The sequence below is a fragment of the Cupressus sempervirens genome, chromosome 10 (genome assembly GCF_028749045.1).
Source record: "Cupressus sempervirens isolate cs-2001-9-10 chromosome 10, ASM2874904v1, whole genome shotgun sequence".
Taxonomy (NCBI): domain Eukaryota; kingdom Viridiplantae; phylum Streptophyta; class Pinopsida; order Cupressales; family Cupressaceae; genus Cupressus; species Cupressus sempervirens.
Genome location: NC_143127.1, coordinates 990,517,393 through 990,534,073, shown reverse-complemented (window position 1 = coordinate 990,534,073; position 16,681 = coordinate 990,517,393).

The window sequence follows — 16,681 nt, the reverse complement described above, 5'->3', positions numbered from 1 at the left end:
GGCCCCAAACTTATTTAAGCCAAAAATTAAATAAAAATCCTTGCGAAATATATTAATCCACCACTAAAATAATAAAGCCGAGCCGGCATGTCATTACCCAGTTCGGCCAAAAAAATTTCTCTACCTGTAGAACTACGGAAAAAATAATTCTAAAAAATTCTAAAAATACTAATAATTGCAGAGAAAAAATTAAATACAAATTTGAACAATAATAAATCAGATCAAATAAAACGACCATACTCAATTGCAAATCGATGCCTTCAGGTGCCGATTTGCCAAAAAAAATTGCCTCACGATCAAATTTCACCCAATATAGGTGAGTTTATAGTCAATCTTCATCGAATCAACACTTTGAACACAATGATAAGGTCAGATCTGGCTCTAGATGCTCCCAATTTTTGGAGATCCTCTGAATTTGAGTCGAGGTGCTAAAGCATGTACAGTCTCGAATGGCTATGTGATGAGAATCCTCCTTAGCTCTGATACCATGTAAGAATTTGGCTTAGGCAAAAATTCATCCAAGAACTAAAGAACTCAACACTAGCACACAGTAGTCCAAAATAGAAAGAGTATGATCAGAATGACGATATTCATTCAATAACTTGATTCAGAGTACACTAGGAGTGCCTAAATATAAAGGCCTCAGGAGAGCTTCTAGAATGCATAGAAGTCAGCATCATGATATGTCATACAACTACATACATGTCCACCAGATATGGATTATCCTCCATTAAGTATGAGATTAAGTGCGATCATGTGAGGATAAGCCTACAATGGTGTAGCACGCAAATCAGTGGAGTAGACAACATGTACTAAATGAGGAGTGCGGATAACTATGTTATCATCATGACAACTCAGTGAATGATGCATACTCCTGTGTTGTAGACACCATGTGCATAATTAGAGTTTCATAACTCAATGAGAGTTCACAAAATCCTAAGTGTCTCACCTAAAATAATAATAAAATAATGAAAAATAATTAAATAATGCATTAACCTAAGTAAAACTTAAGTAAATACTTATTTACACCAACAAGATTTACAAACATACAATGAAGTATGCACTTGGTTAAGAGATTTATACAAAGACTGTTAAGTCTACCTTGTTAAAGGATTTAGAAATTGATTCACCTATTAGGATGAAGTAGTGGATCTACTTATAACTAATTGTTGATAAGATCATTTATGCACTAATCACCTTATGTGATAGATATGACTTCTTTGCTCCTAGATTGACCTTGTTGCATTCCTTAAACTGCTACTGATAATCCTTTGCATGCACTTCTCAAAAAAACTTCATAGTACTTCAATACAATGATATCTTACAATGCATCTTACATATATACCTTTCCAATTTACAAACCTTCAAGGTCAGCCAAAATACAAGTGAACAACACATTACAAAGTTGGCCCAATAGTAAATAAATCTGGTTCATTGAACTAACTCGGTGACCTTCTGATACTCGGCATCCATTGCATTACACGGTATTGTCATGCACTCGGTAGAAGTGAAGGCTCAATCCGTACTAACCACTTGATGTAGTTCTAAACTCAACGACCAATGGTGACTCAGTAGATGTAGTGTCACTTGATAGATACTGCACGCTGAGTTTATTTTGCTTCACTCGGTAAACACTACTTCTTGCAATGCTCAATTTACACTGAATTTCCATGACAAAAACTTACTGATCGATGGACACTGTGAATCTCAGTAGACACTGCTGGTCTTCACATTGCTTGTATTCACTCGGTAGCCACTATTCTACTCAAGGTAAACTTATGGACACTTTAAAGCTTGGTTAACACTAGAATGCTCGATGAGTGTAGGAAACTAAGTGTTGAGCTCTGTAGCTACACTGATATAGATAAGTGTTGTCACTAATGGAAATAATAACTTAATTCCAACAATCTCTCCCTTTGGAAATAGTGACAAAACACTTATAAGCCAAAACATATGTACATAATCTGACATACTAAATTTTTATTTTTTAAAATTGATCTTTGTAAAGCTGTTGCATATACATTCCTACATATATCTCCTTGATGACACATAATGTATATACAAAGATACTTATGTACATAGATATACACATATACATGCTAACTCTATTGAGTGCTATCTCCCCCTTTCACTTATACTGATATCTCTTCTTATATACAGTGTTTCCCTCTTTTTTTTTATATTGGTATCTCTCCCCCTTTTTGACAGTAATGCCAAAGGGCTACATATACTATTTATATAGTTACACCAAAATGAGATAGAAATTATTGATGTACCTTTAGAATGAGGGAAAATGAGTTATCCCAATTCTCTTGCAAAATTTGGCAGGTAGAGAGGGCAATCTGAACTTCTGCTGATAATTTGATCATGTGATCAGCCACTAAGAAGTTATGATCGTGGACCAATGTTTTGCAATGAGCAATATGTTTTAGCATTGTATCCATTATTTGCAAGACCATGTTTTGAATATGAATCAAGTTTTCTCTTATTCTTACTTCTTCTCTAAGAAGCTTTGCCTACACATCTACCAAATATTTTACCTTGGTGTGATGAGAGGAGCTGGACGAGGGGTCAGTCTGCAACTTTGATGCACTTGATTGCATTTCAACATCAATCTTATTTATCTTCTCCTTTATTTCTTTAGTAAAACCAGAGACATGAAAAAGTTTGGCAAAAAGTGATGCTACAAGTTATTAAAAGAATTTTCAAAATTACCCAAAAATGTGGACAACTCAACTTGTTTGATTGCAATCTGTTGAACAATAAGCTCTAGCACCTTGTCATCAAACTTCCTTTCAGCCTTTTCAATTAGTTTCTCTTGTTGGGAAGAGCCCTCATTATATTTATGTACAACCTCTTCTAACTAAATCAAAATGTGTTGAGTGGAATCCAGTTCAACATCTATAGCTTTTGTAATTATATTCTTGGTATTCTCAATTACTCTATACTCCTTATCCCTTTTAGACTTTAACTACTTCTACCTAGCTTTCTTCTCTATGAGTTGACTTGTTAATCTCATCTCTTCAATAGTAGTAGTGTCAAAGTCAATCTTAGGTATTTCTATCTCTGTGTCTAAGTCAATGTCTTCTTCAATTTCCTTTCCAGTGATCATAAGTTTCAATAGTTTCCTTTGTTCTACTTTTGTGATTACTAGTTTGACCTTTGGAATAGACACAATAGTGGAGATAGAAGGGCTAACAGTGAAAAATGGGATGGGACTTAAGGATTGAATACCAATAGGAGTACTAAACGAATAAAAAGTTGAAACACTTCCCAAAAATGGTGCCACACTCAATAGAATACCCATAGAAATATTTGAACTAACTGGAATCAAAGTGGATGTAGATAATGTTGATGAAAAAAAAACTATAGAGCTAACTAGAATCGATGAAGAAAAAATTTTAGAACTCACCATTGTACTTACTCATGATGCAGGAGTAGAGGGAGCTAACTCGGTAGCTGAAGAAGTAATAGTCGGCTCAATAGATGAAGTGCTTGTCACTTCCATTGTAGATACTTGGAGCTAGGAGGTGGCTAGTGAAGATTGAGCAACTGATGTTACTATTATGCTCACAATCTCACTAGTAGAAGTTGTCTCCACAAATGTAACAGTATTTGTTGGAGTGTGAGGAAGAGATGCAATTTCTTTGGTTGTTATTCTCACCATATCATCTTCATCCTTTTCTTCCTCTTTTGCTTCTTCCTCATTTTCTTCTTCTTCCTTCTCCTCCATTAGAGCATGCAATTCTCTTGTTGTAACTATGATTGAAGGAGTATTATTATCGTCATCATCATTTTCACTGTTGTCATCATCTTTAATTTCAATAGTTTCTTATAATGGCTCATTGAGATGATATATATCTCTCCAAACATCTGAGGCATGCTTAACCACTGATTCTATATTCTTCATTAATATGAAGCATGTGTTAAGCTTTAGAATCATTCTATCTTCATGCTCTTTTATTATCTTCTTCACTTCTGCATTAGTCAGATTTGGTACCAACTATCTCCGCTATTGTTCAAAGATGTTCTTTATAGTTTGGACCTCGTTCTCCCATATCACTTTGATTTTAGCAAAAATATTTGCATGGATTTGAAGTTGCATTTGTGTAGGGGAGTATTTCCAAATACCCATATTTTCCATAACTAATTCCTCAATCTGTTTTTGCTCATTTGGAGTTCAAGTCTCATATTTGAGAACTTTGAAGTTGCAAATTCTTGCTCCAAATCTTAGTTGTTTCATTCTTTTCTCAAATGCAAGTGTAGGGTGGATAAATACTAGTTCACTTTTACCTTTCCTAGTTCTCCTAGTGAACACTGTAGTTGGTTGCTTCTAAGGTTTGGTGAAAAACACTTTACCTTTCTTCCTTGCTAGTTCCTCTTTCTCTGATTCTTCCTCTTCTTCTTTAGATTACTCCTCTTCATCCTCACCCTTGCCCTTGGTAAGTATTAGAAGACCTTCAACTATCTTTAATTTAGCAACTCTCTTCTTGCCTCTGTTGAGAGTTTGAGGAATCTTAATACTAAGCTCTATCATCTTCTTGGCTTCCTCATATGTGCCAAGTGTAGAAAGATTAGGATTGGCTGACTCATTTACTAATGCCTCAATGATGTCTCTAGCTTCATCAATGTTAATTTCATAAGGCAATGGTTTTACCCATGCCACTCTTCATATGGCTTCTTGAATGTACACTCTGTCATAGTCCACCATGAAACATATGGTTGCTTGAATGTACACTCTGTCATAGTCCACCATGAAACATATATCATCCTTGTAGTTTTCTACAAGCTTGGGTGAGATTCAGAATCTGTTGTTCATTTTCTCCTTGAACACCTCAAAATAGTTATCCAACACCCTTTCAAAGTTTTCACCCATTTCTTCAATAAATTCATTTATCTGATAAAGAATAGGGGTGTCTTTCCTCCACATGACTATGCCCTTATATGGAAAGAATTTTTGAACATAAAAGAATAAGCAAGTAAGAAATGAACCAAACTTGAAGGGATTTTTCTTGGAAGTCTTCACACTATCAATGTTTTTGTTCAATTACTTTAGTAACACATCTGACTGATCATATTCAAGGTTCTTCTTTACAACCTTGTATGCTAGGTCAACTACCTCACAAGGAACATTGTTCAACTCACTCAAGTTGTAGATCTTGTGTGCAATGATGTGGATGCTAGACCTAAGCTCTATGTTAGTGATATTTTTTATTTTCAAACCTCTACCATCCCACTTGATTAGGGTTTTCTTTTGCATTTCCTCTCAACCTAGGGTTTTGGTTGTCTTAGCTTTGCTTAGCATTGGCAGACCTGTAACCTTGTGTATCATCTTCTTTGTAATCAAAATGGTTGCTCCAACCATAATTTTCCATTGTGGAACTGACTCAATATGCACCTTATCCATTTTACTTGGAAATTCTATGGCAAGTGAGGGATATGAGTTAATCCTTTCATTTCCAAATGCTTATGCTTGGGTGTCAAAACTCTGTCAACACACATTTCACCTAGGGTATTATCCATTTCTAATGTCCCTAATTCTTGAATAGTACATTTAAAAAGAGTTCTTATGTTGTTAATCAGGAGTACCTTTGACAGAATTTTTGACTGAGCACCGTAAGGATCAAGTGATTCAGCAAAAGCCAGAATGAGCTTAAAGTTTGGTGCTTTCCATTCGATGCCCTTAAAAAGCATTTCAGAACCCTTCTTTGGTTTAGCATTGCTTCCACTAATAGATGTCATCTTTGTTTGGTAGATGATAGAATTCATGAAGATCTCACTACTAAATTGCTCAAAAACACTATAATGCTCTTTCAAATTGCACTGCTCTTCAAATGTTGTGAATGCCGTGAAAAAAATGAAGTCAAAATTGCCCCTTTTGTTGAGAAATTTTCATAAATGCTCAGTGCCATACTGACACAGTGCGTGACATACTATCATCCACCAACCCAACTCGGCAAGAGTATCAACTCAGCAAACAAACCATATTTCCTTTACTCTCAACCTTGCTTGATAAGGTCTTCAACCAACTTTCCTCAATGGAGTCTCATGAAACTCGATGAAAGATAACCTTTTTGTGATCCTTGTGTATCTGGAATATTGATTGGTTCATTTGCATTCTTCATATTTGTTGGAACTACTTATGATTTTCTTGCTGAATAAATCTCCAACACATTCTTAGGAATTTAGTTTGAGAGGATGGAGTCACCCACTTCTTGGCTGACTTCGCTTCCATGATTTGAGCTTGTATCCTCAGTAGATTTAGGAATCCATTTCTGCTTCATTTGTTTCCTTATCTTATCAGCCCTTGCTTTCTTTTCATTTTCAATTTTCCTTATATTCATTTACTTTTTAGCTATATGACTAAGTTTAGTGAATGTGTAACACCTTATAGTAGTATCCTTCTTTCTTAGATGATGCCTTGCACAATTTATGCCAGTGTGTCCATATTCTCCACAATAATGACATATGCACTAGGTATTGTAATCCCATCCAAATATTGCCTTTACAAGTTGCTCAGCTAGATTGAATGATTTGGATCTACATTGAGATGCCTTGTGACCATGCTTTTTGCATTTGTGACATTTACCTTCAAATTTTGGTTTCTCCTTGCATTCATTAGCTTTGTGACCATGTTGATTGCAGTTGTAGCACTTTTCATTGAATTTTTCTTTTCCATTGCTCCAACATTTGTTTGATGTATGACCAATTTTCCAGAAATGATTGCATGAGAGTTTTTTTATTCCATTTTTCACCTTGCTTGGAAGATTCACCTTCTTCTTCATTGTATCCAAGTCTTGCTTTACCTTTTTTCCTATGAAGATTCTACTCATTTTGGTGATTCAATTTATTCATGTCTTCTTGAGATTTCATCATTCTCTCATTGATTTTTTTTTCAACATTTAGGTCATTCTTCAATTTTTAAATTATTTTCTTTTCAAATCTCAGTTCTCCTATTGTTCTTTCATTAATTTCTCTTTCATAATTTAGATCATTTCTTATTCTTTCATTCTGTGCTTTGAGAATGCTAATTTCTTCATTTGCTTCAGTGATTTGATCAATAAGGTCTTCATACTTATTGGATTGATTTTGTTCTTCATTGTTTCTTGCCTCCAAGTCTTCTTTTTCCTTATTCATTTGTTCCAAAATCTCACATAGCCTAATTGATTGAATTTCTTGTTCTCTTTTGAGTTTCCTTACTTCCTCTTGTAGAGATCCATTCTTTTCTAGGATTTTTTTGATTGCATTGTTTGCTTCATCTGAGCTTCTTGAAGGAAAAAAATCTTCAATCTTTTCTTCAACATACTTGAGGTCATTCATCTGATTTGCAAGTTCCTTTCTTCTTTTTAGGGATTGGGAAAGATGTTCCTTTGCTTCCTTGAGTTGAACTATGGCCATCTCCAGATCTAGCTTTTCATTTTCAATTGCCTTGTCAATTATGAATATCTCCATTTGTCCTTAGATCTTTGCTCAAGCTATTAAACTTTGTCCTAAGAACCAAAATGCTCTGATACCAATTGTTGGAAATATTCAAGACTTGATAAGTTACTGAGAGGGGAGGGGTGAATCAGTAACTTAAAAAAAATTCTTTAAATTCACCACAAATCCATTTATACTACTTAATAAATTAGTACTAAAAGATAAAACATTCATCACACAAAAGAACACAATGTTTTTGGTGACCCAAAAAACTTCCAAATAGAAACTAAAATTGGGGTGGGGATGGTACCCACAAAACTTCACTACTGTAGCACAAAGTTGGCCTACTAAGGCTTACATTGACCACTTCTAGTGTTGTGCCCTATTAGGAGCACAAAGGACTACTATGTCCACCTTGTTAGAGGATTTACAAACATACAATGAAGTATGCACTCAGTTTAGAGATTTATACAAAGACTATTAAGTCTACCTTGTTAAAGGATTTAGAAACTAATTCACCTATTAAGATGAAGTAGTGGATCTACTTACAACTTATTGCTGATAAGATCCTTTATGCACTAATCACCTTATGTGATAGATATGACTTTTTTGCTCCTATATTGACCTTGTTGCATTCCTTAAACTGCTGTTGATAATCCTTCGCATGCACTTCTCAAAAAAAAATCATAGTACTTCAATACAATGATATCTTACAATGCATCTTACATATATACCTTTCCAATTTACAAAATTGCAAGGTCGGCCAAAATACAAGTGAACAACACATTACAAAGTCAACCCAATAGTAAATAACTCAGATTCACTGAACTAAATCAGTGACCTTTTGATACTCAATGTCCACTGCATTACACAGCATTGTCATGCACTCAATGTAGTTCTGAACTCGGTGACCACTGGTGACTCGGTAGATGTAGTGTCACTCGGTAGATACTGCATGTTGAGTTTACCTTGCTTCACTCAGTAAACACTACTTCCAATGCTCAATTTACACTGAATTTCCATGACACAAACTTACTACTCGATAGACACTATGAAGCTCGGTAGAAACTACTGGTCTTCACATTGCCTTTATTCACTCGGTAGCCATTTTTCTGCTCGGTGTAAACTTTTGAACACTTTAAAGCTTGGTGAACATTAGAATGCTCAGTGAGTGTAGAAAACTAAGTGTTGAGCTCGGTAGCTACACTGATATAGATAATTGTTGTCACTAATGGCAATAATAACTTAATGCCAACAATTTTTCCCCACAAAGGTTGTCAAAAAATTACTTGTTTTGTTCACAGATATTTTCACACCATTATTTGTTTTGGCCACACTTTCCAATAAGTACTTAAACCATATAATTTACAAATGTGTGTCTAATTGGAATGAGTGATTAAATCCAACTCTTTTAAAGAGGATAAACTACCAAGTTGTTTGCAAGGATAAAGAGGAGAAATTGGATAAATGACCATGGACTTCCTTTCAAATCCTTGTTTTTATTGCTCATATTGCTAATTATTTAGTAGATTTGGTGAAAGTACCTTCCTGAGTAATAACCATTAGTAAGATTGAGATTGTTAACCTTGAGAGAGTAGGACACAGGAAAAAGGAATTTGATATGGCTATTATTTTCAATGACTTCAAGAAATATTAACTCTAAATTAATGTAATTCCTTAATCTTCTCCTGATGGCATTAAGGAACAGTTGAACTGAAAGCATAATGAACTTGAACTAGTGGCCAAGTTTGAAGACTATTACACATGATCCAAATAAATCTATTAAAGATGGTGGATGGTAATTTTTGAATATTTTTTAATGTAATTCAAAATAGTTAGATCAAGGGTATGATTTGCCTAATATAGAAGAGCTGTCAAAATCTACTGTCAGCTATTTGGTAGAGTTGGTGGAAGTACCTTCCTTAGTAATAACCATTTGTAAGATTGAGATTATTAAACTTGAGAGAGTAGGACTTGGGGAAAAGGAATTTGATATCATTAGTATATAAAATAATACAAGCAATATGTACCATCATTCTTCAATTTTCTATTGATGACATCAAGGATTGGCTAAAGTTCATGCTTGAACTGGTGACTAATTTTAAAGATTGTTGCAAATGATCAAATAATTCTATTAAAGATGTTGCATGGTATTTTTTGAACATTTTTGCATGTGATTCTAATTCTAAAAATTTAGAATATTAAGATGACATATGCTTTGGTTAAGATAATATTATTAGGTTTTTGAATAGGTAACAAGTTTTTTGTATTGATTTAAATAAAGATAGTGCTTGCATAGGTATGCCATAGTATAAAGTGGTCAATGTCTCAAAAGTCCTCCCAAATACCCTCCCCCATTGACATTAAAAGTCAATATATACAAAGGGCATTAACACCCATCAACAAAGCCCAACTCAAAAATAAATTAGTATTCAAATGCCATGGGGAAATAAGAAGTCATTCAAAAAAGAACCCAAAAAAAACCTTCAAATACTCGGTCCTTGAACCATTTTGTTGCATCCTCCTTTGTAAAGTTTGGGATAGTTTGGTCATTCTCCACTAATCGCAGCATGTTAGTGCTCCCTGCTCTGTGAAGACACTTGCTACCAGTTGCACTTATGGTTCCCCAAGAAATCTCACACTCTTCCATGGCATCATCTTCATAAAACTCATCCTCTCATCGTCCATGAACTAGATCATCTCTTGCAAGAAATTGATCACCTTCCTCAAACCTTCTACAGCTTTTCAAAAATGAACCCCTTGTGGAGATGTAGAAGACCAAACGAATAGAGGTTGTACCAAAGAATTACCACCCCCAACTAGCTCCATGGTTCCTATCCCATTTCCAGACCAACACGCATGAGTATGACTCTATCAATAACATCATCTATCCCTATTAGCCATTGCAGGTCCATGCACACTACCACAACCTTGCGGACTTCCTCCTTGGTCTCACCAACTAACAGAGCCAGAGCCACAACGAGAGATGCTATGTCCAAATTGGACCTTCTCCTCTAGTAGGTGTCTAGATATTCTAGACCAAACATCTCCTAGATGCCACACATAAATCCATGCTCATAAAATAGAAAAATGTTCTTCAAACATCTCACTGTGATCCTCCCTTTATATGCCTAGGTCTGATTATCTGATTCCAACACAAAATTGGCCTCCATCTCTGATTTCTCTATAAATTTCCCTACTGAAGACAATCCCCACCCTTCTTAAAATCAAACCCTCGAATGATCTAGAAGCCCACACTTTGAGAGGTTATATTTAATAATTATGAATCCTTTATTACATGTGGGGGGTTACTTCTTCATGAGTGTCCATCATACTGGGAGTTCAAATTCATAATTGAGAGGTACACCCACAAAAGGGAGGCTTAAACACGCATAAAAGCCACTTCATCACCCTTCATTGTTATTCCAAATTGAGAAGGCTAAAGTCTTCAAAAATTTCATTTTGGTTCCCAAAAGAAGTATTCTCTCCCAAGTTGGCCAACTTATTTGCCACCTTATTTGCCTCCCTATAAACGTGGCATATCCTTAAGTCCTCAAACTTCATTAACAGGTACTTGATTTGGCTTATGTGCTTATCAAGATGCCAAGATTCCATCTTCCCTTTCTTGATTCCATTAATAATAATCTATGAATATCCTTCTAGATGCACTTGATGAATACCTTGTTTAACTCCTAAAACTAAGGCCTCCTTAGTAGCTTCACATTCTGCCACATTGTTTGTTCCATCCCTTAATCATTTTTCCACAAATGCTAATGAGTTTCCCTTGTGTTCTCTTGCTATACATCCACAGCTAGATATACCAAGGTTTCCTCAAGCAACCCCATTAAAATTTATTTTTATCCATCCTTCCTCTAGTAGTTGCCAACAACACTTTTCCCTTCTTTGTTTAGGATCAACCCTTGTAGGCCCATTAACAGGCCCACATAATATTATTATTATGTTTGATGTGCATGTTGTTATTAAATGAATTTTTATTTTCTAACAAATATTGTCAAAACATTGTTTGTTTTGTGCAAATGTATTTTGCAAACATTATTTGTTCTGGGCATGATTGTTTTGATTCATATGTTGTCTTTAAACATATTTTGTTTGGCACACAAATGTTGTCAAAATATGATATGTTTTGTATTCTGATTTGATTTTTAATAAAAACAACTTACAAAACAAATCCATGGTTTTATTGAACATATTTTTTTCCACAAATGTTGCTAAAATATTGCGTGTTTTGTTCACATAAATTTCAAAACATTATTTGTTTTACCAACAATTTTGAATAAGTGCATAAACCATGTAATTTTTGAAAATTGTTTCTAATTAGAATATAAGTGATTAAATATAATACTTCAAAATAAGATAAGCTACAAAAGTTGTGTGCAAGTAGAAATTGTAGCAATTGGATAAATAACCATGCACTTCATTTTGCATCCACTTCTTTTATATCTCTTAGTGTCAACTATTTGGTAGAGTTACCTTCTAAGTAATAACCATTAGTAAGATTGAAATTCTTAAACTTGAGAGAGAAGGACTCAAGCTAAAGACATTAAGTAATATGCATTTTGCATTGACATCATTCCTCAACCTTCTATTTTTGGCATCAAGGAGTGGATGAATTCCATGGATCTATAAAGTATAATGAAGCATAATGAACTTGAATTGGTGGCCAATTTCAAAGACTAAGACAAATGATCTAGAAAAATATATTAAATATGTTGGAGAGGTATTTTTTAACATTTTCACAAGTGATTTAGAATATTCAGATTAAGGGTACAAATTGCTTGATATAGAAGAGGAATTAGAATTGACTATCAACAAAGCATTTAAATTATCCTTGCCTTAATATGGTTGATAAATGCACCTCTTAAGATTTTACAACAATCAAAAATATATACAACATGGCCAATGATGAAACACAATCTATGATCTAGTAAATGTCAATTAAGTTGTTGACCATTTTATCTCTATATTCTTTTATTCTCTTTTCCTCCCTCCTACTCTCTATAAGCTCTTTGTCCAAATTCTCCACCTTAGATTTTAGCAATTGTACCTCAAAGAGATGAAGAATTATTTATGATAAATTGTGGAAGTGACAATAGTCATATAACCATACTACATTGATCCATCTTTATAGTTTACTCATTTAGTTTGATAATATGTGCCTCTATTTTCTAACAACTACTTCTATGAACATAATAGTGTTTAATATAAATGATAAAACTTGGGAGGCACTTGAATCACCTAATCTTTTTACAATCAAATTTCCAATCAACACACTTGCATCTTTTACCATTAACTATTTGCTAGCAAGCAGGAGTCAATGAGAGACATACAAAGGCCTCTTATATTTTCTATTTTCTTCCTTATAACAATAATGGTTTTCTAATCAAAAGAGATATCATAGTGTTTACATGAGAATAATTCGCAACAAATAGGACACATGAGGAATGAGCTAGCTTGCTTTGATTTTGATTTAAATTAAATTCTAAATTATATGCAACTTCGAGTAGATAGCAATTGAAGTTGTGGGATTAGGAGTCAAATAGTCAAATGCTATCCCATGGTTTTAACTAGGGTATAGTTGAATTGATTGATTGTAAAATATTAACCATTTATTTTTACTATTATTTATGTTGTCTTTTCTTCAACATTTTGTAATGTCCAGCAACTCCTAATAGAGGCATACACTCAAGCAAACTCTAAAAATTTCAACCGAATTGCAAATGTTGAAAGAGACGCAATTGGATTCATGAAAAAACAAAAAGAGGATGTAAGTTTGGGTTACTCACATAAAAATGATTAAATATAAATAATTGCAATAAAAGAAATAACACAATATAAAAAAATCTTTCTTTTTTGATGAATTAATGGATAATATCTTCTATTGTTGAGATTTTTAGTTGCAATGGAGTAGTTGTTGGCCACAGAACTAGTGAGACTACAATTGAATGAGAATTTTTATAATTTTTCAGTATTTAACCACATTTTACAATTTTAAAATCAATTAGACCATATAAATTGACAAATGATATTTTTATGAAGTCATATGACATTTTATATTATACCTAGTCTTAAATATTTTTATTACAAATAAATATGATATAGTATTCTCATTTATAATATGTCTTTTAATAATTTAAAAAAAATTAACTCAAATTTTCTTGTAGAGATATAATTTTTAGCTTGATATTTTTCTTAAAATAGATGTTTAAACTAATTTCTAATATGAATTTGTAAATTTAGAAACTTAATCCATTCTCTTGAACTGAGTTCACGAATCACATTTTGTTGTTTTACACCGTATGAACATCCGCTATGATACAATAATTTGCAAGAAGATAAAACTCATGATTGTCAAAATTTAAAATAGACAAAAATAGCTTGTACACACATAGAAACAGCAATAGCTTTACCATACCAACATAGAAGCTTGATTCACTCAAGATTTCTTTTTATTCATCTTCAAATCTATTTCAGATACGATGCATAACCTTGCTAATTTATTTAACAATTTCAATGCTACAACAGCAGAGAAGTGAAATTATAACAAGGAAACTTGCCATGAACAAAAAATGGAAACATACCTTACTACGAAATGATCATCCATGTGGCTATATTTAGCAAATTACAAAAGGAAATGTAGTCACCATATCTACTACGCACCTCATTACTCTCTCTATGACTTGCTTGGTATGTTGTAGTAGGTATTATACAAGTATATACCCCAATTCACTTGGGGTAAAGTTTATGTTTCCTTTTCTGCTTTCATTTCAATTTGCACTCATTAATTTTAGTTAGCATTGGAGAATTTGTCTACAACACTCTTGATCATTACCTAAAATTCCTCTTGTTCAGATCGAATATTAGCTATTTTAAGCTTTTCTATTTATTCATTTTTGCTTAAAGTGTGTAATAAATCTGCAATCTTTTAGCATGAAATGGTTATCAGCTCAAGATATTAAGGATTAGGTGTGCTCTCAATCATTTGAACCATTTCCTTAAAAGATATGTAGCTTTCTCTATTCTTTGGATTCTTGCTTGTGATAAATCTCATTGACAATTCTGAGACTCTGTACTTATAGACTGAGCTCTTTCCTGCCCTCTTTCCTCCCCCATTTAAATTGACAAGTGTCACTCCACTATAAATAATAAAAATAAAATGAGATTCTCATTTGATGTTCCCAATAAACCCCAATAAATGCTTTTGCAACTTAGCTATGCCAATTGTTAGATTAGGTGAAAAACTAATCTCCCAAGAACACCTGCATGCATAACCCTATCACATGGATGAAGCAAAGAACAGAAGCAAGAAAAAATTATGGAGGCCAAAAAGCCAGATCCATCTTATGGACATGCAAAGAGCAATATCTCATATAATCCAATAAGTGAATGAATAAAATACAAAGAGGTGAATCCTTATAAAGGAATCACGAAACTAGAAAAGTGAAACTAAATCCTAAAAAAACTAGGTTGCACAATATAATTAATAAAATATTAATTATATGCACCTACAAGATAGCTTAAGAAAACAAGAGTAATATGCAACTTAATTAATTAAACCAAAGTGATTTAATTAATAAGTGTGAACAAATAATTACTCTAACACCCCCCCTTAAGTGAAGCTCAAGAGGTAAGCTAACCTAGCACAACTAAGAAAGCAAGAAAAGATGGGTCCCGGCAACAAGGCCTGATTAGGTACCCAAATACAAGAAAAAGAACTAGATGAAGGAAACTAAGCCTCCAATCTAGGAAATGTCCCAAAGAAAGGAACAAGAAAGAGCATCAAGCATCTCTGAAGCATGAAGCTGCAAACACTATTAGAAGAAACTGCTAGAACCCCCACTGAAATAGTGCATGACCAAGTAGAGAAGACAAAGTCTGAAGAGTTGATCAATCGAAGAGGTGACCTCCAAAAGTAGGAATGATTGAGTGTCTATATAGTAGATGAACCATCTCACCAAAATGCATAGGTTCCTAGCCACTGCATCCACCTAGTACATAGGAACAAAAACTAAATACGTAGATCACTCAATCGAACTAAGGAAGCAACAGAGCCAACAGGTGAACCCCCCCATAATGCTGAACAGGGAGAGGGGTGACAGGAACACTGAAATGCAATGCCAAAAACATCTGCAAGAAGAAGAATTAGGAACACCAATAGTGCAATAGAAGTACAAGCACAGGATAAAGGGCGGTGTCACCGACACACTGCATGGGCTAATGTCGTGGAAGAAAAATTCACTTGACAAAGGTGGATGAGCACAAAATGGCAAAACATCATGACCCCTCATGGCACTTTATAATTGAGTGTGAGTACAAACAAACACAAAGTGTACAAGATCCCAGATATGCAAAAGCAGACACTTTATCTCAGTGTGTTTACAAAAAAAAGAATGCAACAAAATAGAAGCATACAATGCTCGGAAGTTAGAAAGAAAAGTGAGCCAAAAGAACAGAAGAAGAGATTCTAGGACTTGTAGAATCCAAGTAGTCCACCAGAGTGTGAAAGTGCAAAAATTAGAGTAGAAAGAACCTAGAGAAAAATCTGGATAAAACACCTCTGCAACTAAATAACTCACAGAACCAGCTTTCCAACGATATTTGGCCAGCCCAAAAAAGAGTTTGAATGAGCGAGATATGGCTCCCGAAAGGCAAAATTGAACATCTAGCTTTGACTTCCAAAATAGGCAACCAAACTGCACAAAAAACTAAAAATACCTATACCATCATCTCTGTCTTAGAACCAGCTTTTTGGCACATTTTTTAGATCAAAAAAATACGTCTGTATGCTCAAGTTACGGAGAAAAAACCTCCAAGGCCTCCGAATGCAAGAAAAAATTATTTTTTACAAAAAAAAAAACAAAAAGCTTCCGAAACCTTTGAAAAATGCAGCTTCTAAAAAGCTTCTGAAACCCTTGAAAAATGCAACTTCTAAAATGCTTCAACAAACCACGAATAGCGAGCAGCGAGTTTGCTCTGATACCATGTTAGATTAGGTGAAAAACTAATCTCCCAAGAACACCTGCATGCATAACCCTGTCACATGGATGAAGCAAAGAACAGAAGCAAGAAAAAATTATGGAGGCCAAAAAGCCAGATCCATCTTATGGACATGCAAAGAGCAATATCTCATATAATTCAATAAGTGAATGAATAAAATACAAAGAGGTGAATCCTTATAAAAGAATCATGAAACCTGAAAAGGGAAACTAAATCCTAAAAAAACTAGGTTGCACAATATAATTAA